At 46.2% G+C, this 22,694-nt stretch overlaps 1 long non-coding RNA gene across 10 annotated transcripts in view; it reads left to right on the forward strand.

Moving 5' to 3' along the window:
- Window positions 1–22,694, forward strand: part of LOC104969177 (uncharacterized) — a 273,877-nt gene that overhangs the window by 107,361 nt on the left and 143,822 nt on the right. For all 10 annotated transcript variants that reach the window (XR_009495264.1, XR_009495266.1, XR_009495265.1 and 7 more), the window contains one exon: window positions 19,790–19,992. This is a non-coding gene — a long non-coding RNA (uncharacterized lncRNA). The remainder of the gene's footprint in view (window positions 1–19,789; window positions 19,993–22,694) is intronic.

Consider the following 22,694-nt stretch of genomic DNA (forward strand, 5'->3'; position numbering starts at 1 on the left):
AAAGCACAGTCAAAATCCAAACGAGACAGAAATAGAAAGAGTTCACGATTAGTTTGTAGTTCTTTCCCCCCTTTCCCCTTCTAAGGGGGAAAGATGGTATATAGTCAACATTTGCTGCTGTTGTTGGTTAGTCACTAAGTTGGACTGACTTTTGCGACCCCATGGACCATAGTCCACCAGGCTCCTCTGTCCATGGGATTTTCCAGGCAAGAATACTGGAGTGGGTTGCCATCTCCTCCAGGGGATCTTGCATACTTTGTGGTTTTTTTTTTGTTTTTTTTTTTAAACATTACTTGGATTACCTCTTATTTCCTTTCCTTTTCAGTGTTGTTCTCAATTTAGGTTTATCAGATGATATCTCATGATTAGATTTATCAGAAGTATGTTTGGTTCATTTGCTTTCGATTTTAGCTTTTTGTTCCCCTCATCCTTATTGATAGAATTTTATTTCTGATTATGTACAATATTAATATGCTTCCCAAAGTCCAAGCTGTATTAAAAATATGCTCGGAGAAGTGTTACACCATTCCCTCAGATGTAACCAATCTTATTTTTTTCTGTTTTTTTTTCTTCCGGTGTGTCTCTTTTTGCAAAAACCAGCAAACATTTTATGTTTTCCTTTTTTTTGCTTTTTTCTTACACAAAATGTCGTATACTGTGTTTTTCATTTAGCAATATATTCTAGAAACCACTCTATCAGTTAATAAAAGTCTTTCCCATTCTATTTTACAGCAGCATATTTTTACTCCATTGTATGTATATAACAGGGGCTTCCCTGTTGGCTCAGAGGATAAAGCATCTGCCTGCAATGCAGGAGATCCGGGTTCAATCCCTGGGTTGGGAAGATCCCCTGGAGAAGGAAATGGCAACCCACTCCAGTATCCTTGCCTGGAGAATCCCATGGACAGAGGACCCTGGCGGACTACAGTCCACAGGGTCACAAAGAGTCGGAAACAACTGAGCGAACAAGTTTATTTTCAATCAGTTTCCTCTGTTTGAGAATTCAGGTAGTTTGCAATATTATGCTGCAGTGAATAAACTTTATGTGTTTATATGCTCATTGTGGGAGATGTATCTTTAGGGTGATTTCTTAGAAGTAGAACTGTTGAATCAAGATAGAAAGAGACATAGTTTTGTTACTGTTCCAGACTCCTCTTCATAGGAGTTGTACAAAAGGCATTCCCATCAGCAGTGTGTGAAAGTACTTATTTCTTTACAACTTTGCCAACAGAACATACATCAAGATTTTGAATTTTTGCCAATCTTATAGGTAAAAAATAGTATCTCAGTGAAGTCTTGTTCTGTATTTCTCTGATTGTGTGTGAATTTGAACATCTTTCATAGATTTTAGAAGCATTCTTAAGTCTTTTTGGTGAATTGTCTATTTATGTCTTTGCTTAATTATTTTCCTATATGATTTTTAAGAGCCTTTTAAAGATATGTTAGCCCTTTATCCAGAGAAGGCAATGGCAACCCACTCAGTACTCTTACCTGGGAAATACCTTGGGAGGAGCCTGGTAGGCTGCAGTCCACAGGGTCGCTAAGAGTCAGACACAACTGAGCGGCTACACTTTCACTTTTCACTTTCATGCATTGGAGAAAGAAATGGCAACCCACTTCAGTGTTTTTGCCTAGAGAATTCCAGGGACGGGGAAGCCTGGTGGGCTGCCATCTATGGGGTCTCACAGAGTCGGACACGACTGACGTGACTTAGCAGTAGCAGCAGCACTTTATCCGGAGAAGGCAATGGCACCCCACTCCAGTACTCTTGCCTGGAAAATCCCATAGACGGAGGAGCCTGGTGGGCTGCAGTCCAGGGGGTCGAGGTCAGACACAACTGAGCGACTTCACTTTCACTTTTCACTTTCATGCATTGGAGAAGGAAATGGCAACCCACTCCAGTGTTCTTGCCTGGAGAATCTCAGGGATGGAGGAACCTGGTGGGCTGCCGTCTATGGGGTCACACAGAGTCGGACACGACTGAAGCGAGTTAGCTTAGCTTAGCCCTTTATCAGTGATGTACGTTGCAAATATTTCCTCCCAGTTTGATGTTTATCTTAATTTTACTTGTGGTGTTTTATTGCCATGCTAAACTTAAAAAATATTTTGTAGTCGTCAAAATTATCATTTTTTAAAGTTGATTTCATCTGGATTTTGATTCATAATTCTTATAGAAGGATTCACTCATGTTTTCTTTTAGTAGTAATATAATTTAGTTTTTCACACTAAGATCGCTGGTCGGTTTGGAATTTATTTTTGCATGTAATGTGAAGAATGGATCAAATTTAATTTTTTTCCAAATGTCTATTGTATCAGTACTCTTTATTACAAACTATATCTCTGCCTGAGTGACTTGACATATCACCTTTATCACGGACTAGATTTCCACAGGAAGTTTGGTTTATTTCTGAACTTAGTCTGTTCCATTCGTCTGTCTTTTTATGTGCCAATACCACATAGTTTTAATTCTGTCTATGCCTGCATGCTCAGTCATGTCCCAAACACAAAAGTAGTCATGTCTGCTTTTGTGTTTTATCGGAGTGTGTTATAGTTTTCTTCATAAGAGTTTTGAATATTTCTTGTTAGATTTATTCTTAAGTACTTTATCTTTTCTACTGCTGTTTTAAATGGGAGGTTTCTCTTACATTATATCTTCTGATTATTTATTATTTGTGCTTATGAAGGCTATTGACTCTTGTTTATTTTATATCCTGCTGCCTTGATGAATTATTTTATTGTTTGAGTTAGTTCAGTGGTTCTCACTACCTGGTCTCAGTACATTTGAGGTTCCTGAGACACATTTAGTGGATTCACAAGGTCCGAATACTTTTTGTAATAATAAGACATAATTTGCCCCTTTATTAATAACTTCATTCTCTCTTGAGTGTACAGTGGAGTTTTCCAGAGGCTACATAATGTGTGAAATAATAACAGACTAAATGCAAAAGCAGATATGAAAATCCAGCTGTTTTCTGTTAAACTCTATAACAAAGAGATGTGCAAAAATGTAAAACAATGTCATTCTCACTGGAAGTTTTTGTATTTTCAAATAATGCTATTTATATTAACATGTTTATTAGCATTACTTTTAAATTAATATTTAGAATTTTCTCAGTTTTAATGTCTAATTCAGTAAATATCAGTAGACATAACCCACGCAAATTAAAGCTCTTTGAGGTCTTTAATAATTTTTAAGGATGTAAAGGAGTTATAAGATCAACACTTTTGAGAAACTCTTGAGTTTTATCAGTTCTTCTCTAGGTTTTCCGGGTATGCTATCACGTCCTGTGCAGTACAGCTCACTTTCTTTATTCTGTTACAACTCTCTCGAGACTCTTACCGTTTTCTCTTGCCCAGTTTCACTAGCTAATCCTTCCAGTACAATGCTAGTAGCGGGAAACTGGGCATCTGTGTCTTCTGTCTTCAGCGGAAATGTCTCTGGTGTTTCCCCATTGAGTAATAGGCTGAGATGCTGCCTTAGGACTGTGTGTATTATGTTTTCTAAGTTCCTTTCTCTGTGTTTGGTGTTTTTCCATTATTGTCTAAAAGTTTCTTTGGTATTTAGAAGGGTTTTTATTTTTGATCAAGCCATTGCCTTTGCATTTGTACCTTCTACACTGCCCTTAATCTATCCTATTCTTAAACTTTTACCTTGTGGACTATCGGTTTCAAATGATATAATTTACTCCCATCTATTACCTAAACAACAGTCAGTGGTCATATTTTACTTTCCCCTTTGTTCCCATTTTTAAGGTTATGTTTTTTCTGCTTGGTCAGAACATATAATGTTTATATATTCTTCTGTTACCATGACCCCAGCTTCTCCTTCTTTTATTCTTAGCTCTGTAATTAAATATATCAAGTGATCACCATTGATCCCTTTGCTGAAGGCCCTCCCCCCATTATCTTTTGGTTGGGTAAAGCTTGGTTTGATAAGGCTAAATATAAAATCCGTGGCTTGTCCTCTCTTCCCTGTGTGTTGAAAATGCTGTTTCAATCTGGCCTTGTTGTTTATGCGGCTCAAAGGAAGTTTTATGCCAGACTAAATTTCTCACCTGCATTAAGAATTTGATGCTTTTGCATAGAGGTTGAGGATGTTTTTGTCATTAAAATCAAGTCCTTTTACTAGGAAACATCTCAAAATTGATCATTCTAGATTAGTTTTCCAAGCACACAGGGGCCTCTTCAATGTGTTGATGTATTTCTGTCGCATTACTTTTCTTCTTCATGGACTCCAATCATACGTATATTGGAGCTTCTTTGCCCACGTTCCATTTTAACTACTTTCTCTCTGATATTTTTTATTTCTTTTTAAACTAATTTCCATTCTGTTTTTTTGTTTTACCTTTCTTCATTGGCCCTTATTAACTGTTTTATTTAGACTTATTCTTTCTTTGGTACCTTGTCATTTATTCTTTATTTTTGAGATAGTTTTGAATTTTTCTTTAATTTTTTTTCCCGAATTTTATCAACTTTCGCTGCATTTCTTCCTAATTTGAGGAATCCTCTTTTATTCTTAGGTTTTATATGTGAATCTAGCTTTTTATAGCTTCAAATTTAAAATCGTATTTAATTAGCTTGAAATGTTACTTTATAGCTTTCTTCTTCTGTTTCATGGTTGTTTTTTATTTTGGTGGGAGGGTGAGAAAATTTTTAGCTAAACTGTTTGATTTGCATTTGATCTTTTCTTCTTATAGTAGCTGCTGCTGCTAAGTCGCTTCAGTCGTGTCGGACTGTGCGACCCCATAGACGGCATACGGCCTTATTCTGATTTTGTTTCCCCCTCCACTCCTGAGTATTTTTGAGGAGAGAGTTCCTATTTCAAGAGCGCCCTCTTATGTCAACATAGTGAAGTACAGTTTATTGAATGGTTAGTGCTGGGAGTGGAGAGAGTTGAGTTCAGTCACTGTGGAATGTTTGCGGCCCCATGAACTGTAAAGGCTTCCCTGTCCATCGCAACTCCGGAGCTTGCTCAAACTCACGTCCATCGCGTCGGTGATGCCATCCAACCATCTCATCCTCTGTCGTCCCCTTCTCCTCCCGCCTTCAATCTTTCCCAGCATCAGGTTCTTTTCCAGTGAGTCAGTTCTTCACATCAGGTGGCCAAAGTATTAGTTGCAGCTTCAGCATCAGTCCCTCCAATGAATATTCGGGACTGATTTCCTTTAGGATGGACTGGTTGGATCTCCTTGCGGTCCAAGGGTCTCTCAAGAGTCCTTGGGAGTGAAGAGACGGGTTTGGTATATTTTGTTTCTGACTCTCTCTCTTTTTTCCTGCAAGATTCTTAGGTTCCTTCTCTTTCTTTCTTTCAAAATTACTGTCAATGCTCTAAGGGGCAACACTTTAATTTCCTTTTTCTTTTAAAAGTCATAATTCTCTGTCATTGCTGCCTCTAACCCAACTCACTTTTAAGTAGTTTCCCTGTAGCCAGTGTTGTGAACTGCTAAGTTTAGTGTGTTTTTTTATTTTCCAGCTTTGTTGAGGTATAATAGACTTTGGTGATGGACTTTTCTTTTCTGGGATCATTCTTTATCTGTGTCCTCCACTCCCCTCCTCTTTTTCCTCATGGATTTCCCAAGACTCCCCTTTTTAGTGCTCTATAGTCAAAAACTTGCACCAGTTGTAGGTGCTGTGTTGAAATTTGGTGTTCTTTACTTAACTGTAATTTGAAGTTCATAGTATTATCTAGTGCCTTGTAATGTTGAAGACATGGATCATGTATAGATTTTTTTCCTGCCTACCCCCACCCCCCATCAGTCTTAGCTTCTTTGTATGTTTCTTGCTTTTGGTTTTAGATGTGAGGAAAGGTTTGGATTTAGGAAGCCACCATCATCTTCCATCTTATTACTGAAAAAAAGGTGAAAATGTTGATTTTTAAAGGAACGTCTATCATTGCAACAAATGGTTTTAAATTACTTGGATTAACAAATTTGGTGACAATAAGACCACTACCTGTGTTAATCACATTTTTATTTATTATTTTCAGTGAGAGAAATGTTCCATAGTGGAAGTTTTTAGAAATCTTTTCATACAGCATAGGAGTTGTACCCTATTGTGAGAGAGGGTGGCCCCTATAGAAACATAATTATTCTTCTTAAAAACACTTATCCTCTGAAAGCCATTTCGGTTTTAATGCTGGCATTTCCCTACTATTCCTTATGGTTCAAGAATCCCTGCACTCATCTTCTTTGCTGGTTGTTGGCATATTGCTAAGTATCCAGTAATTTTTTTTAAGCATCAAAAGAAATACCCTAAGCTCTACATTTTTCTCTTGATGGGGGTGAGTTCAGTCTAAGCTAAGTCTTTGCAAATGAGAAGAGCCTTGGTTCTGACAAGTGGCTGCTAACAAGGGAATTGCAAAAACCAGGAGACTATCTTTGTAATAAGGCAACTGTATGTTGTTTCTTGGAGCTACTGTTTTGGTGCCTTCTCCAGTGATCTCTCAGTGCTTGTCTTATTCCATTTCTAGTAGGTGTTTTTTCCCCTCCTCAGAGAATCTTTGTAAAAACTGAGGACAGTGCAAGGCAAGTATTTCTTAAACAAGACATAAAATCACTAGCCATACAAACAGACAGATTGATAAATTAGACCACATGAAACGTACAAACTTCTCTTCATCAAAACACACCATCAGGAAAGTGAAAGTCAGTCTATAGGATGGAAGAAAACATGTATCCTACCCTATAAGTAACATTCTATAAATGTTATAGAATTCTACTTAAAGAATACATAAGTAACATTCGCAAATTCATAAGAAAAAGACAGCTCACTAGAAAAATGTCCAAGGAAGGCCTGAAAAGATATTTCATAAAAGAGGATATCCACATGGCCAAAAAAGACATGAAATAGTGTTTAGCTTCATTAGTCATCAAAGAAACACAAATTAAAACCACAGTGAGATAACACTATATTTACCAGAATGACTGAGGTAGAATAAGCAAACAAACCCAGAAAATACCCAAGTGTTGACAAGGATATTGAATACTGGAAATCACATACACTTTGTGTAACTGTGTCTGCTGCTAAGTCACTTCAGTCGTTTCCGACTCTGTGTGACCCCATAGACAGCAGCCCACCAGGCTCCCCCGTCCCTGGGGTTCTCCAGGCAAGAACACTGGAGTGGATTGCCATTTCCTTCTCCAATGCATGAAAGTGAAAAGTGAAAGTGAAGTCGCTCAGTCATGCCTGACTCTTAGCGACCCCGTGGACTGCAGCCTACCAGGTTCCTCCGCCCATGGGATTTTCTAGGCAAGAGTACTGGAGTGGGGTGCCATTGCCTTCTCTGGTAACTGTGTCTACCAAGGTTAAAATATGCCTTCCATTCTAGGTGTATGCCCAAGAAAAGCATGCATGTAAACCTCAAAAGACATGTATTAGAATGTCATAACAACACCATTTGTAACAGCTCTGAACTGGAAACCACGGACATACCCATCAAGAGTACGAAGGATAAATGAATTATGGTATAAATTCACAGAGTGGAATACTATATATTGCGATTAAAATGAACAGCCTACTTCTATTTCCAACAATATGGAATGAGGCTCATAAACATAAAGTTGTACTTCAATAAAAAGTTAAAGCAGGAATAAAAACAAAAAACTAGACCAAACAACCTAAAAACTGATGCTCCAATGGGAGGTATTCCTGGGGTTTTGTATTAATAGTGAGAGCCTCCACGTTTAGAACAGGTTGGATGGCAAGGCCACTGAGCTAGTTGGGCCCCCAGTCAACTGAAGGGGCCAGCGTGGCCACCTGGCCAGCCTCTGAGCCACAGTTCTGGGACGTGACAGGGGAAAAACCTTGATAATCTCACAAACTAAAAACAAGGACAGAGTCTTCTCACCCACAAAAGTTACAGCTTTGAGAATTCCTTTGTTTTTAATCAATTTTTACTCAGGCAACGTAGAAATACAATTGCCTTCGTTTACAACATTACAGGTGATAGAATATCACAGATTTCCTTTAAAATAGCGTGAGGTGGGAGTGGCTGGGGGACCATGGTTAAAACATGATTGCTCATTATCTGATGGTTGTTGAGCCTGAGCCGCAGATACTTGGAACCTTGCTGTGGTGTTCTCTGCATTTTTGTTTCTGCTTAAAGTTTTTTTACTATAAAAAGCAAACACAACACATCATTATTGAAAAGGCTTAAGTCACTATAGATCTCTAAGCTTCTGGTATTTATTCCTCTTTTCCCTGCCGCAGCTAACTGTCACCAGTTTAGGTCTGTCTTAGGAGGAAACAGATGGCATGTTCTAACTAGGATGATTTGAGGAGGTTTTAGTAGAGAGACCCTATGTAAAGTCATGTCAAGGGAAGGCCCAAAGCATCACACAGTACCCCAGGGAAAGCTTTCTCACCTTTAGGCCCAAGGAACCGAACCTGGGAGAAGAGAGCCAAGCAACTTGAAAGGGGCCGGGAGCTTTGGTTGTGGTCAGTTTTTGGAGACACTGTAGGTAGAAACTGGGAGAATAAATACTCTGGTCTCCTTCTCCTCCATTCCTTTGATCTTGTATTGGTGCTCAGCACTGGCTGGAAGGCAAGGTCACCCGCTGGTGCCTCCCAGGGCATGGGGTAGGCTGGAGCGTGGTGGAGAGTGGATCTGCAGGGGCACGTGGAAGATATCCAGTGTAGGTCTAACCATATGTTTTCCAGTGTGTTTGTGTATGTATATTTATGAATCCAGTGGGTTTTCATTGTTGTCTTTTTTTTTTTAATATCCTTGGGATCATATCACATGCCTCATTCAGCAACTTGTGGTTTTCACTCATCAGTGTGCTGGTGTTCTTTCCATGGCAGTACTTCAAGATCTACCTCATTCTGCCTTGTGCCTGATAGTATTCCACAATGTGGACGTAGAATAGTTTATCTTACCGTTAACCCTTGACAAAAACTTAAGTTGCTTCCTTCTTGAGACTTTGTTGTCTTAACCCTGGAGACTCTCTGGCCATCTTGGGAACATCTGGAAAGTGGCCACATGTAAAATGTCGTTTGTTTCCATGGAGTCTCATGATTGGTTGAAGGATTTTTGTGTTGTAGGATATACTTGAACTATTCAAACAGCTCTGACTTTTGGTCGCTGAGACTGCTGGGGAGAAAGATAAGGAAAGTCATGAGGACTGGATCAAGAGTTGGAAGATGGAGTGTGAGTTCCAGGTTTGCCCCTGCCTTGCTGTGTGACCTTGGGCAAGTTGCTTAACCTCTCTGATCTTTGGTTTTACCTCTGTAAACTGCAGATGATATTCCAACCTGCTTCACCTGCCCCCTGTAGTAGTTGTGAAGGTGTTGGGAAACAAAGGGTGAGAAAGAGCTTGAGGTGGAATCCGGTGACAGTTCCCTATCAGAAGACAGGGCTTGTGCTTCTGTTCGCCAGGCCTCTCCCTGCAGGCAAGATCATGGCAGAATTTCCAAGAAGGGTGCTGTTTCCCTGCTCCCGTCACCCCAACCACAGCCGTGGCTCAGATTTGGCTTCCCTGAGTATTATCCAACCTTGTGCTTTTTGGTTGTTTTTTTTCCATGGGGCTAATTTGCTATGGGACTTGGACTCCTTTTTTCCTAGAAGCCTGTATGTCTCTTGGGATTGGAAGACATGGTCCAAAGACCAGTAGCCAGTCCTTCTCTCTTCTCTGACTTTAGATCAGAGAGGCTGCAGGTGTCACAGTCACCACTCCACAAGGGCAGGATGACAAGCTAGAGGATAGATCTGTGTCCATTACTTATACCAGAGCATCAGAACTCGCTTTCCCCAGAAAGCATCTCTTCCAGTAAACCACAGCCATTGCTCCTTGAGTGCTTATCGCGGCAAGCACCATGCCAAGTGCTTTCCATAACCATCTCACTTGGTTCTCACAAGAACCCTATTATCTGTAGTCTTACTTCCATTTTACAGAAGAGGAAACATAGGCTCAGAGAGTTTAAGGTGCTTGCCCCAGGTCATGCAGTTAGAAAGAGGCCGAGTTGAAATTCACACCCCAGTCCAGTCTCTCTGTGACAGCAGGGCCATGTCCTTGGCCACTGGGCTGTGTGCCTTCCTGGCTCACTCTGCTATACCTGAGGCCACTCTGCCCTGCGTTTCTTAAGGTTTCAGTGTGGTTTGACCTGGACTATTTCCTGTCCATGTGTGCCTGACTCCCTAAAAAACAGCGAATATGTTTTCTGCTTTTTTGTGCCCTCTGGAGTGACTGGGTTAGAGTTGTGTATGTAGTAGGAGCTCAGCGAATGCCAATTTCTTGTGAAAATCCTACTGGGGTGCTGTTGGCAGGACCGGCAGAGCAAAAAGGCAGCATTGGCCCTTTATGGAAGTTATCAAGAAGATGAATAAGGCTTGAAACGCGAGACCCTGGCAGGGCTGACTCAGACCTCACAGAATGACTTGCCCTGGCCTTTGAAGAGCTGAGAGCTATTTACATCCAACTAATGGACCTCGCTGGCTGCGAGCAGTCAAAGCCGCTGTATAAATACTCCCGCCTAAGGCCACAGAGTGAGTGAGGACAGGAACAGGAAGAGACCCCTCCCCACTCTCCTCCCCTCCCTGAGAAGCCCATGGGGGAAGCGATGGCTCTGATTTGGTGGGGAGCCACTGGCAGCGAGCCCGTGCGTGGTAGCAGCGTGGAATCTAGTTGGCAACGTGGTGTGTAGAAATCTCTCACGGCACGAGGTGCTTTGAATAAATAAGTGGTGGCCAGCTGTTAGTCTTCCTATTGGCGTGAACATCCATCATGGCATGTTTCAAATATAAGTCTGGGAAGGAGAAGCTCAGACGCCCATGAAAGGCAAACGCTAGGCTGATCACCCAGCCCAGTCTGGCACTCATGCGCCTCAAGAAACTCACAAACTGGAAACACTGGCAGGGGTCTGTCCCGGGGGTTGGACACAGGGTCTCATGCTCTCTATAGGTGTCCCCCACCCCACCCAGGAGCTGAGTATTTTCCAGCAGGGGACTCATGAGGACGCCAGGCTCCCGCTAGGACCTGTTTGGTGGAGTCAGTGCAGTGCTGATGGCAGCTTCCCTTTGCTGGGTGTCCTTCCCCATCTCCTGCCACTGGCCCTGAATCACAACAGACCTTGAGAACAGGTGGGCTGGGAAGGGCAAAGGCTCCTCCCACTGGGCCCAGCCCCTTGTCTGCACATGGTGGTCATGGCCCAGGGGCTGTTTGAGGTGCCCTGCTTTGGGGCTAGCTGGTGAAAGGGCAGAAGGTCACCACCAATCTATGGTGAGCTCTCCAGTGCCACTCTCTGTCCACTGGGAGCAGGTCCAAACCCACCGTGGCAGTCTCGTCTACCCTCAGCCAGGCTGGGCGAAGGAGCCTCGGGCCTGCCTAGCCTGTGCTCCTCACATCCTGCAACCAAGTATGGTCTCTCTTGTCTTCCTTTAGGATCATTTGTATTGCTTTTTTGTCTTCCTCCCTGGGTATTCATTCATTCACCTACTCATTCTAAAAATATTATTTTGCATCTACAGTGTACCAGGCACTGGGAAGACAGGGGTGAGCGAGAGGTGGTCTCTTGTTACTGGAGCTGACCTTTCATTGGAGTGGGGTGCGCAGTCAGATAAAACACAAGAGACTAAAAGATAACATCACGTTGTGAAGAGTGCTATTAAAGAAATAAAGGGGAGAGAACCTACTCTAGATACTGTGGCTTTTTTGCTGCTACTGCTGCTAAGTTGCTTCAGTCGTGTCCGACTCTGTGTGACCCCATAGACGCCAGCCCACCAGGCTCCCCCGTCCCTGGGATTCGACAGGCAAGAACACTGGAGTGAGTTGCCATTTCCTTCTCCAATGCATGAAAGTGAAAAGTGAAGTCGCTCAGTCGTGTCCGACTCTTAGCAACCCCATGGACTGCAGGCCACCAGGCTCCTCCGTCCATGGGATTTTCCAGGCAAGAGTACCGGAGTGGGTTGCCATTGCCTCCTCTGGTGGCTTTTCTGAGGAGGTCACTTTTAAGCTGAAGCCTAAAGACTGAGAAGGAATCCACCAAGTGAAGACGAGGGGGACGAGCATTCCAGAAGAGAGACAAGCATATACAAAGGGCCTGAGGTCAGGGAGAGCTTGGTTTCCTCGTGGAATTAAAAGACTCGGAGGTGTCTAGAGTGCCGAGAGTTGAAGGTGATCTAAGAACAACTCAGAGTGGCATCTCAGGCCCTGTGACAGTCTGGAGAGCAGAGGAGCTCAGTGGGCTCTGCTAAGGTTGGGGAAGCTTAATGGGGAGAGGGGGCGTGGTGCACTGAGAATGTTGCTTTAGGAACATTCCGTACACTTGTTACAGGTATCAGGAGGCTAGTGCTTGCCACGTGTTGTACTGAGTGCTGGGACGGATGACATTGAGTTTGGATGGTCTCCTGGAAGCAGAGAGGACCCCACAGGGTCTTTACCTTGGGGTGACATGGTAAGATGGGAAACGGAGCAGCCCCAGGGGCAGTGGCTTCAGTGAGTTCTCTGCAGAATGGTTTCCCAGAGACCATTCCCCACTTTCTTCCTGCAGCCTGAGACCCAGGCTTGTCTGGCCTTTCGCAGCTGGTGTGGCCAGTGCCCTCTTCATAGTAGGTGCATGGTGGCCCCGGACTCTGGAGCGTGAGCTGAGAGGAGGAGGAAGAGGTCTGTTCCAAGGCACAGAAAGCACAGAGGCTGCAGACGTGGAAAGGGGAAACAGCCCTTATTGCCCACCCTCTAGGCAGGCAGGGAAACTGAGTCCTAGGGGGAAAGTCGCAAAGTTTCTTGACTGGCTGCTAATTGTACTTTGCATTTCATGTTTGAAAAGTACTTAAAGAGATGGACGGTGTGACCTGCCCAGCTCACATATCTATCTGTAGTGCCGTGAAGGTGGCTGGCCTGAGAGTATCTGCCATCTGTGTCCTAGAGAGCCCTCAGCTTGTGTATCCCAGCTCCTTTATTCCTGAGCATAAATGGACTTATCTCTGGCCACAGAGGCTCTATACCCTCATGTGTTTGGAGGGGTCATTTCTATTCTTAGGCTCTTTGCTCTCCTTGAAGGTTTACATAAAGTGTTTTTAGCTGTTACCCACACTAACCTCTGCTTACCACGTGGAAAACACTGGCAGGACTTATTTTGCTTTAGGGTTTGTGGGAGGAGAAGGGGACGATGAAGGATGAGATGTTGGATGGCATCACTGACTCAATGGACTTGAGTTTGAGCAAGCTCCAGAAGATAGTGAAGGACAGTGAAGCCTGGCGTGCTGCAGTCCATGGGGTTGCAAAGAGTTGGACTCAACTTATTGAATGAATTGAACTGATCTGAACTTGGGCTTTAAATGGAAGACACTAGGGCTTGTTGGATAGGCTTTGGTCTCCAGAGTCATGCCGCCTGGGTTCTGGCTGTTTGGAGCAGTGACCTGACCTCACTGAGACTCAGGTCCGTCAGAAGAGAGAGTCAGACAGTGGTCCCTGCAGTGCAGACTGCGGCTTGCTTGCCCGGCGCTTGTCCTCAAGCACATTCTATACACAGCTCAGTGATGCTGCACCCTGAGTGCATCACAGTCACCAGAGGGTCTGTGCAAGTAGGTGGTTGGACCCCCCTCCCCCAGAGGAGCCCAGCCAGGAGAACTAAGGTGGGCCCAGGAATCTGCCTTTCCATCCGGTTCCCAGGCTGTTGGTCCCAGGACCACACTTTGAGAATGGCTGCGTGAGTGTATTTAATCAGCCATCACGACAACCCCCTCAACTTGTTATTACTGTTATTATGACTTTGCTGATGAGGAAATTAAGGATTAGCGGGTGAAGTAACTTGCCCAGGGTCACACAGCCGCTGGGCGGTGAAGCTGGGATTCACATCCCAGTCTGGGTGACGCACAGCCATCATTCCTGGACTCCGAGGGGAGTTGTGTGTGAGTCCCAGCAAGTGCCTGTCTGGCAGGGATGAGGCACTCCATACATGCTGGCTGCGGGCCCTTTACCCCTTCAGACACAAGCGGGCCTTTATCGGAGATGATAGTTGACACCGAGTGGTTTTCATTATTGTTTGGTGATACAGCAGAACCAAATTATACTCAGAAAACTTAGATGAGAAGATCTAGACTAGAAAGGATGACTGGCTGGAGAGGGGCTGATTCACCAGACAGTCACAGGCCTCCAGGGTGGGCAGGGACCATGCAATCACTCGTCCCGGCCCTTCCCCAGCAGAGGGTTCCCAGCCCCGTGGGAGGGCTTCCAGGGCTGGGACCTTCACTCACTCCGCTGACACTGGGACAGAGAGAAAGGGCTTCATTTTCAGAGGCGGGGTGTTGGCCTAATGGAGCCGGCCCAGGCCCGCAGAGGGACATCACGGCCTCTGTCTTCCTGAGCCTCTTTCCCCAACTGGAGTAGGGGGTCTGGTCCCCACAGGACAAGCTGTACACTGGGAGCCCCTCAAGCCTGTGCAGACAACATGGGTGCAAACACGGAAGACTGAGTCCAGGGCAGCACTGGGAACCTTAAAGCTGGACTTTACAGGAGGGGAGGGACTGCTGGTGAGGGAACTGGCCTGAGCAAAGGTTCAGGCAGTGTAAATGCAAACGGCTCCCTCAAGTCACATCATGCAGTTCTTCCAGCACATCCAGTCCTATCTCCCATTGATGTTTCCTCGATGGAAACGTTTCTACTCTAGTCAGATAGTGGGCCACCTTGCCTACCAGGCAGAAGCGTTTGGGTTGTCTGCCGTTGAGGTAAAGGAGCAGGGGGCTGCAGAGTCCTAGAAGCAGGCAGATCCACTGCCTGTCTTGGCCTGAGCTTCAGCTGCTGAGGGGGCATGTTGCTTTTTTTTGTTTTTTTTTTTTGAATTCTCAGTCCAAACATTGTTGCAAACTTTCTAAGTAAATCCTCTGGAAGCTGAATTATCATGGAGACATCAGCCAGGCAGTCCCTTCTTTGTACCCCATCCTCTTTTTTTTTTTTTTTGCTGGCAAGGAATGGATTTGGGGAGTGCCATTGTCTGTGTTCCAGCTCTCCCAGCCCGGAGCAGACCCTGCTGAAGCTGGTACCTTTATCTTGGTGAGCTCAACCCTCAACTCTCTGGGTCTTAGCTGGATTAAGGGCCTAGATGTTGCCGAGGAGGAAGGAGGGACCTCTGTAATTGCTGTTTAAATCTACCTAACAATAGCCACATGTGGAGCCAGATTTGAGGGTTATTAAATATGAGCACCATTCTTCCCCCAAACATGCCTGTGTTTGCATAGCTGGGCAACATGGGGCAGCGGGGGCTGAAAGAAGGCTGCCGAGTCAAAAGGGGGCTTCAGAGGCCCCTTTTCTGAGAGAGAGGGCAACCCTGGGTTTGGCTGAGAAGCCCGGTGACCAGAGTCTCCCAGCCCTGGTCTGGGCTCACTCTAGGCCCCTACTCCTTTCTTTCTTTTTTTTTTTATTTTTTAATTTTTTGGCCAGGCATGTGGCACATAGGATCTTAGTTCCCTGACCAGGGATCGAACCTGCGCCCCCTGCATTGGAAGCAAGGAGTCCTAACCACTGGACTGCCAGGGAAGTCCCCCCTGCTCTTTTCTTAGGGGTTCTCATCCTCTGCAGCAACTGCCTGCTGTCTTGGTGTGACACAAGGGAAGGACGGGGTGCTGTGGAGAGAAGCCTGTAAGCTGGCTTATCTGCTGCCATTTGGGGACAGATGGTCATGTGCATCTCAGCTTTGCCCTGGTGCCCCTTGCCCACAGTGAAGGGTGATGGGCAAGGACATTGTGTTGTGACTGTGTGGCATGCCCAGCTCCTTCCATGGCGGGGTGGAGGGAAAGCCCAAAGGCTCAGTTTCCCAGCTCTATACCGTCAGGCCTGAGAGCTGACGGTGAGTCACATGGCCTTATTCTGACCAGCTGATGTTTTGGAGACAACGTGCTCTGCAGGTGTGTGTCTTTGTGACAGGAACCAGCTCAGGGAAAGACCTGGAGTGAGTGTGGAGCTGCCTCTGGAGGGGGCGAGGTCCCAGGAAGGGTGCAGCCAGCTTCCGGTGCCACCCTCTGGCTTGGGTGTGGTGCTACCACCTGAGGCTGGGGGTGTGGGCTCCCCTGCAAAGGTCTAGGTGCTCTGGGACCCTGGAGGCAGGACGACAGGTGTGGCAGAGACAGAGACCAGTGGATGCCGATAATCCGGGATGGCTGCCTCTCTGAGTGAGCCCCAGGGCGGCCTCTCCTGTCACTCATCAGACATGGTGGCTTGTCAACCATGGAGAACAGAATTAAAATCCTGCAAAGACATGTCTTTCCTTTGATTTTTGCTTTAAATGACAGATTTAAGCAACTTTGTAAACTGTGTTATTCAAGTTAAATTTCCAGAAAGGAAACTAACACATCATAAAGACAAAGGACAGACAGGGAAATACATTTGTATCACATGATAGATGAAGAACGTACACATTTCTTACAAATCAGTAGAAACTTCTTGCAAGGTTGTGGAAATAGCAACCCTTGTAAATGCTGGTGCATGTAGCCAGGGTATTTCTGAAAGGCCCTTTGGCATTAACTACCTTTAAAATATGCACAAAGCTTTATGTTTTGCCTCTTTCTACAAGGTTCTGTTTCTTACAGATTTTTCTCCCAATTTTGGACATCTTTTAAAAAAAATTTCTATATGGCTGCACTGGATGTTCGTTGCTGCATGCCAGCTTTCTCTAGTCATAGTAGGCGGGGGCTACTGTTCGTTGCAGGGCACGGGCTGCTCATTTCAGTGGCTTTTCTTGCTGTGGAGCACAGGCTGTAGGGCGCGTGGCCCTCAGTGGTTGTGGCACACGGGCTGACTTGTTCCCCGGCACGTGGGATCTCCCAGACCAGGACTGAACCCGTCTCCTCGGCATTGGCAGGCGGATTCTTAACCCCTGGACCACCAGGGAAGTACAGTTCCCCCCCTTTTTTTTTCTGGTCATGAATAGCAAATTTTTCTTCTTTGGGTACCATTGTATAACACATTTATTGTGACTTTTGTTATGTTTATATACGTATAATGCATTTGTTTTGAAATGCTGTTGTAGATCATTTCTACCCTGTCCGTAGTCTGTGTTAGCAATGTTTCTAAGAGCACTGTAACACCAGGCTCTTCTCCAATAAGAGTGGGGTTGGGGTTGGGGAGAAGGGAGAAGTATGGGCTTTGGTGATGGTCAAGGATGCCAGCCCCAGCAGTGTACTTCACTCTCTGGGTGGTTTCAGGTGGGTTACCTAACCTCTCTGAGCCTCAGTGTCTGCATCTTTCACAGAGAGTACTGCACCCAGGGGCACTGTTGTGAGGATGAGATGAAGAAGTAAGAGTAAAGCCCCTGGGCACTGGTTCTGCCTGTGGGGACTGCTTGGTGAATGAAGTCATGGGTACCAGGTGGACAGGGTTCCCGTGACTAGCACTTAATCATTTGGGCCCAGGGAGCTTCGGTGGTTACTAGGTCCAATCCCCTGTGTCTTGACAGGACTGTATTCCAAGCATCCCCAAGAGACTGCTATCCACTCCTATCTCAGGGACCTCGGAGGCGGCGCGGGGGAGCCCAGACTCCTGCTTACTAATGCATTCCAGTGTCACACCCTTGGAGCCAGGAAGTCCTCCTGAGTATCTACACTTAATCCCCCTGGCTAGATTTGAAGGTTATTATTTTTTTTTCCCTTACTGTTTCTGTAGGGGAAAAAAGACTGAAATTTTGCTCGTGCAAAAAGGTGTCTGACTTCCATGGCAAGCAGCTCTATTTTGCAATCTCCATATGAAATCCCTTGGTAGGAAGGCTCAGGAGGAGGAAGTGAGAGGGGCTGTGGAGAGAGAGCTGTAATATCCTGGAACTTGTCCCTGATCAGCCCTTGGAAAGGAACCACATTACTGGACATGTCCTCCCTTGACACCCGTGTATTCTCCTGCTTGCACTTATCTCTACGTGGCTGTCTTGAAGGAATGGAAGACTCACTCTGACCTTCCTCCCCCAGCACACCCATCTTGCTACCTCCTCCAGGGTCCTTCCTCTCAGGGGAGTCTCTGTCCATCCACTCACACAGCTGGACACTCAGGGGGCGTCCTTGACCTGGCCGCTCTAGCCCCCGGGGGTGTCCGGCCCCGTGTCTTGTTGGTTTTACGTCCTGTAGCTCTTGAACCCCTCCGCGTCTGTCCGTCCTCACTGCTGCCACCGTATCCCCCTGCCTTGTCTCTTGCCTGGACAGCTGCAGTAGCATCCTTGCAGCCCCCTCCTTTTACCTGGCCCTCCTGGCCTTTTCTCCATTCAGCACCCAGAGCCATCTCTGCAGAACACCCTTGCACTCACCTCTTTAATGGTGTCCCACTGACCTCTGTAGAAAGACCAAACCTCTTTGGGTGCCCTCCAAGCCCTTGTCTGTTGTCTTGCCGCTCCTTGCTCTTTACTCCTCAGCCACTTTGGCCACCTCTCCCAGCTCCTCAAACATACCATGTTCCCTCCTACCCCGGGGCCCTGACACATGCTCTCATCTCTTCCCAGACCACTTTCTGCCCTACCCATATCTGCCTGGTTAACTGTTACTTATCCCTTAGATGTTAATATATTAGTTATTTCTAGCAAAGCCTTCCCTGACTCTCAAGCCAGCTCAGGTGCCTTTATCAAAAGCTCTCCTGGAGCAGAGTTCCTTTCCTTTAGAGTCCCTCACTGAGTTTACAATTAGGCATTCATTCATGTGTGTGTGTGTGTGTGCGCCCTCAGTCATGTCCGACTCTCTGCGACCCCATGGACTGTAGCCCACCAGGCTCTTCTGTCCATGGGAATTTTCAGGTGAGAATACTGGAGTGGGTTGCCATTCCCTTCTCCAGGGGGCTACAGTCTTCTGTGGCGGGCTGTGGTCCATGGGGTCACAGAGAGTCAGACACGACTGAGTGACGAACATTTTCACACTTTCTTTGGTGTTTAGACCAGGCAGGAGTGGTTCATCAGGTGTTTCATGCAGGATAGTTGTCAAGTTCTAACCTAAGAGGGGCTTTGTGCTCCTGAACAGGCTGATGTACTCAGAGCCTTTGTGGATGGGGTTATACCTACATGCTAGAAGAAGGGCTCTTGCTATTTATAAGAACCCCATTTTTATGGGGTGAAAAAATCAATCCTTCCCTAAAGTGAATAATTACCAGCCGATTGGTCCCTTTTGTGCCTTCAGTTTGCCATGTGCACTAAGAGCTTAATTAGCTACTTCCTAGAGAAATAAGTGACTTTAGCTGGTCACACAGTCTTTGTAGGAGTAAGCTCCAAGGGCCCTAGTGGTAATGGGGTCTTCTCAGGCAGCTGGTCAACCTCTGGGTCTCAGAAGTGACGTCGAGGGCGTTTGGTGGTTACCACAAATAAATTGTCACTGTGTATGAACCCCGCAGTGAGCTGAAGAGCTAACCCTCTTTCTGCATTCCTCCCATTCTCCCCTCCCAGATGTATAATGCCCTCTTGCAGTTCCAGTGTCTCGGTATTGATGGGTAAAAGTGCCAACTTGACAGGCTGGTGGTCTAGTGAGCAGGTCGGCCTGGGTTTGTCCTGGTTTGTCACTGGCTGTCTGTGTAAGCTGAAGCATCCCTTCACCTGTTTGACCTCAGTCTACCCGCCTGATGCATCGCTTACAGGTGTGTGGGGCTCCCTCTAAGAAAACAAGTCAGAGAGGCTTTGAAAAGTCTAACATTCAAATCCAGAGAACTCTGAGGATGGAAATAGACCCATTGGCAAACGTGAAGAATTTTTAATGCTTGATCTTCTGTTCTAATGTCTGACCTCCTGGTATAGGTTCATCTATTTCTCTGGGCCTCAGTCTCCCCAAGGAACAAGCGGGTTTGATTCTGGGTTGGCAGATAGAAGAACTAATTGCTGTCCCACCTCTGCTCTCCCGCAGTTAAGGCAGACATCACTAATGAACACTGAGTATGCAGTCCTCCTCGGTAGAGAGCCACAGCCAGCCAGCCAGGACTCCTCTCTCCAGGCTTGCCTCGGCAGTGAAGCTGTTTGTCAGTTGTGGAGAGCACACCCTCATGAATCAACTGATGTGCCTATAGGAGGATCAAGGCCCGGGGAGGCTGACTCGCCCAAGACTTGGGGGTAAGTGCACTTGTGAACTTACAGCTGGCTTTGGGGAGGTGGCTTGATGGCGTCTAATGTTTGGAATGTACTGAACAGGTCCAACTCGGGTCAAAAATGGACCCATCATCTGTTTCAAAGGCATCACTCTTTTCTTCTGCCCACCTCACGGGAGGCCCTTGACTTTGTTCACTGTCAGAGGTCTCTGTGGTCCTTTGGCTGCCTGCCTCCCCTCCTGTCACGGGGTGACTGTGGCAGACTCCAACAAGGATTCTGCCAGTCCCCATGGAAGCAGATCCATGGCCATGCCCCTCCCTGGGACCTGGGGCTGAGCACCCTCCTTGGAACAGGTATCTGGGGCCACGAGCCCCAGGAGGTGCCATCCTGTCTTTAGAAGCGAACTGGTTTTCCATCATGTAGGGAGCTTTTCTGCCCAGAGGAGTGAGGACAGAGAGTTATTTTGTAAAGGAAGAGGCTGGGGAGGCTGTGGCGAGAAGAAGCATCGGGAAGCTTAGGTGAGCGGCTCAGCTCTTCTCTCCCCACCCCATCCAGTGTGGGGTCCCCATGCGAGTGTGTGGCTGGGGAAGGAAGGGCGTGCCAGATGGGGCCTGAGCTGAATTTAGGTGTGGGCCTCTGAATGAGCAGTGTGATGTTTGGCCTAGGCTCCTGACGGTGGCAGGCCCAGCTGAGGCACCAGCTCTGTTTAGTCAGACGACTGGGCCTAGGGGCAGAGGCCTGCGTGCTGGTGGCCTGCCTACTCATTGGCAATAGAGTAGTTGGAGGTACCGTGGGAGAGGCAAAGGTCCTCTCTGCTCTGTACCCCTCTCATCCCCTTCTCTAATTTTATTCTTTCTCTCTTGCTTAAGAAACTGATGTCATGAAGACATGATGTGGCCCAGTAGGCCAGACCCCAATGTGACCCTGTCCAGACCCCAGGTCCAGACATCCCTCCCCCACTGCTCAGGTGTATCTCAAGGGCCGGGTACCATTGCTTGTGAATTCTGGGCATCTCAGACAGGCAGTTTTCCTGCCGACCTGGTTATGCCATCTAACAAATTCATTTGGGGGCGAGCTCGGAGATGAGGTTCAGAGGAGTGTGAGAATTGTCTTTTTAACTGTCCCCAGGATGCCTGGAGCAGGCTTGGAGGATTCTTACTAATCTAATCCCTGTCAGAAAAAGAACGATAAAACAATTCAGGCTTTAGAAGCCAAATCCCCTTCCTGCGCTCACACTCCTCCTAGCTTTCTCCCGGACTATTTTCCCTCCTTTGTGATGAAGTCGTGGTTCAGCTCCTCCATAAGGGTTTCAGTGGATTTCATGTTTCACTCTTCCATTTTTCATATTTAAATTTGCTTTACTCTCTGGTTTGACTTTCCACTGACCCTTGAAGAATTGGCGTATTTTAAGGAGGGGGAAGAGATCTCATTATAGGAAATGAGAAAAATGGGGCAGAGTTTTAAAACTTTTAATGACTAAAACACTGTTCCAAGTCGGTATTGCGCTGGGGTTGAAGTCACTGTTTGGTTACAAGTCTTTAGGTCTAAACGGGGTTGATGACATCTGTTTAATTTTAGATGTCTGGAATACATTCTGAAAATAATGAAATCCAAATGTATGACCAAATTAGAGAACAATTTTATCTGCGACAAAGAAGTTTTTAAAATAAGAGCAAACATTTCGACCAAACAAAACTTTAAAAGACCCATCAAACCTTTGGTCATCTTGCCTCAACTTTTTCCCAGTGGGTCTCCATGGTTGAGAGAACTCTCTGTGTGAACCAGACGTTATTATGTAATTTTATACCCATTTTCCTGTCCTTTCTCTGAGCGTGCGCTCTGCTATGTGCTGTCAGCCCCAGAGAGACTGTGTTTAGGGAAGTGAGGACCCTTTACGGCAAAGCTTCACTAATGAAGCAAAGGGCTCTTGTCACCAGCACTTGGGGCTACTTGTCAGCTGTTGTGTAATAAGCTGGATAGCTTGGGCGGGGACCTGGGGAGAAATTCAAAAGTGCAAAGACCATGCTGGTGCCACAGGGGGATAACCCTGGGCATGGGGACGGACAAAGACTATTTCTGACTCACATGCCCACTGTGACTGAGGCAAGTCCCTGACCCTCTCTGGGCCTGGCTTTTTCCATCTCTATGAGGAGCTCAGGGATTCTGGGAGGCTTGTCAGGGTTGACCTCCCTCCAGGAAGGTTGTGTTGTGCTGAGGATCCCCTGTGATTAAGACGTGCACTGAGCAATTCCTCCCACCTCCCTGGAAGTCTGGCATCTAGGATTATGTGTAGACTCTGCCCATGGGAGTCTCTTCATTGTCCAGTTCCCGGGAGTCCTAGGAGGATAACCAAGATTCTGTGTCTACTCCATGCTGCCAAAGAGTCCAGTGTCTGGGCCACCTCTTCCATCCTTGGTGAGACTTTCCTATTAAGACAAGAAGTAAATTACGGTTCAAGTTTTGCCTGATGTCTTAAAACATTTGGTTACTGGGCAAGGTAATTCTTGCCCAGTGTTTGTGCCTTCCAAATATTTGTAGATTCTTACCTGTGTGCCCTGACCCACCCCTCAGATATCAGCTCAAGTCTGTCCTAGAGAACCAGCCCCTTCTCTCTGGAGTCCCCCCAGTCCCCTTGCCCAGGACTGCTTTCCCAGATCAGCTTTCTGAAGTGTGGCCCATGCACCATTGTCTACACGCTTCTCACATGGTTTAGGTTTGTCAGTGGG

This window comes from Bos taurus, chromosome 7, assembly GCF_002263795.3.
Source record: "Bos taurus isolate L1 Dominette 01449 registration number 42190680 breed Hereford chromosome 7, ARS-UCD2.0, whole genome shotgun sequence".
NCBI classification, from domain to species: domain Eukaryota; kingdom Metazoa; phylum Chordata; class Mammalia; order Artiodactyla; family Bovidae; genus Bos; species Bos taurus.